Source organism: Prunus avium, unplaced genomic scaffold, assembly GCF_965620075.1.
Source record: "Prunus avium unplaced genomic scaffold, drPruAviu1.hap1.1 HAP1_SCAFFOLD_22, whole genome shotgun sequence".
NCBI classification, from domain to species: domain Eukaryota; kingdom Viridiplantae; phylum Streptophyta; class Magnoliopsida; order Rosales; family Rosaceae; genus Prunus; species Prunus avium.
This window is the reverse complement of record NW_028276881.1, coordinates 402,501-405,000: the sequence shown is the minus strand read 5'-3', so window position 1 is coordinate 405,000 and position 2,500 is coordinate 402,501.

The following is a 2,500-nucleotide window of genomic DNA, read 5'->3' as shown; positions in this document are numbered from 1 at the left end:
CACCATTCACACACTCCCGACCGGTGTGGTGTGGCGGTGATTGGATAGTTACGGATTGAGCACTTGCCAAGGATCAAAATGTGTCATTTAGAAGAAACATTTTCAAAAAGTTTTTAAAATCTTGTGGGTTTGCAACTCATAAGAGCGTCACTTTCAACGTCCCCGGTATTGGATTGAGTTTCTAAAAACAACCGTGCACACCGAGGTTAAACTTTACCGGCTCCACTCCGACTCGCCGCTCGCCCACAATTTGTTTGCAACGAAACATTTGTTTTTAATTTTGTTGGTTTGAAATTGTTTTGAAAAGGTTCTTTAAATCTAGTGGGTTTGCAACTCATAAGAGCGTCACTTTCAACGTCCCCGGCATTGGATTGAGTTTCTAAAAACAACCGTGCACACCGAGGTTAAACTTTACCGGCTCCACTCCGACTCGCCGCTCGCCCACTAGTCCGAAGGCAACAAAACATTTGTTTTTCATTTTGATGAAAATTTCTGTTTTTAAATCTTGTTGGTTTGAAATTGTTTTGAAAAGGTTCTTTAAATCTTGCGGGTTTGCAACTCATAAGAGCGTCACTTTCAACGTCCCCGGCATTGGATTGAGTTTCTAAAAACAACCGTGCACACCGAGGTTAAACTTTACCGGCTCCACTCCGACTCGCCGCTCGCCCACAAATCCGAAGGCAACAAAACATTTGTTTTTAATTTTGATGAAATTTTTTGAAAACATTGGCTTGGCAAGCCCCAATCCGCGACTATCCACCCACCGCCACCCCACACGGGTGGTTGTTGTTGCGAAATGAGGTTGTGGTCGACATGCCCGTGCATTTGAGAAGGAGTTCCTAGCACTCCATGCTCTCCCATGCCAAAAAAAAGCCTAGACAACCCCATTTCGCAACTTTCCACGCCTTTTTTTTCCTCCCTCACCCATGGCGGCGGCGTGGTGGCGGAGGCCGGATTCCGGCCACCACCGCCATGGGTGGCAGCCCCCCGACCCCGACACCAAACCCATAATACCGAGGCAACATATCGAGGCAACATGACATGGGTGTGGCGTGGGGGAAGGGGGCTGCAGCTAGGAAGGCATGGGCTGCCATGCATATGCAGGCAACACACACCCCCCTATATAGCATTTTATGCATTTAGCCCTTTGACAGGAAGAGACATCACCTATGCGCGAGGAGTCATAATGGGCTCTAAATAATTCAATACAAGGTATTTGGACGTGATTTTTTGCAGGGATACTAAGAAACATGCAATCTATGATGGGAAAAAGTTTCATAAATTTTTGAAGTCGGGAAGTATTTTTTATTATTTTTAGAAGTCGTAAAATTGAAAAAATCATTAAAACAAATCCGGGAGGAATTTTTTAGTTTTGTAAGTTGGAGAAGGTCCTAAAAATCATAGACTACTTATGGGGAGCTTATTGTGCGAGGAAATTTCAATAAAAACGGGGTTTGACAAGATTTGAAAAATTCTGTCGACATTTGAAAAAACCTGGAACCATGCTGCCGGCATGCTGCGCACATGCTGCGCGCATGCTGCGCGCAGACTGCGCGCATGCCATGGCAGGACAAGTTTCGCTAGCCTCACTGTCGACAGATGCGCAAGCTGCGCGCACGCTGCGCACAGGCTGCGCGCACGCTGCGCACAGGCTGCGCGCACGCTGCGCACAGGCTGCGCGCACGCTGCGCACAGGCTGCGCGCATGCTGCGCACAGACTGCGCGCACGCTGCGCGCATGCCATGGCAGGACAAGTTTCGCTAGCCTCACTGTCGACAGATGCGCAAGCTGCGCGCAAGCTGCGCGCAAGCTCCGCGCACGCTGCGCACAGCCTGTGCGCATGTTGTGCGCAGGCTGCGCGCATGCCATGGCAGGACAAGTTTCGCTAGCCTCACTGTCGACAGATGCGCAAGCTGCGCGCACGCTGCGCACAGGCTGCGCACAGCGCATGCCATGGCAGGACAAGTTCGCTAGCCTCACTGTCGACAGATGCGCAAGCTGCGCGCACAGGCTGCGCGCACGCCATGGCAGGACAAGTTTCGCTAGCCTCACTGTCGACAGAATCAGCACGCTGCGCGCAAGCTGCGCGCACGCTGCCGGCATGGTGCGCGCACGCTGCCGGCATGCTGTGCGCACGCTGCGCGCGCGCATGGCAGGACAAGTTTCGAAAATTTCTGTCGACAGTCTCAGCAGCGCGCACGCTGCCGACATGCTGTGCGCACGCTGCGCACAGGCTGCCGGCATGCTGCGCGCAGCCCATGGCAGGACAAGGTCCGAAAAATTCTGTCGACATTTTTACGCCGTGGTAGGCTTCCGCTTCGCGTCACTTTGTCGACATTCAAGCCTACCATTTGTATTGAATTTTTCAAACCTTGTCAAACCCCATTATTTAAATGTCGAAAAATTTTGTCGACATTTTTACGCCATGATAGGCTTCCGCTTCGCGTCACTTTGTCGGAATGCATCGCATGGCGAGGCAAGGCCACGGCATGCCAAGGCG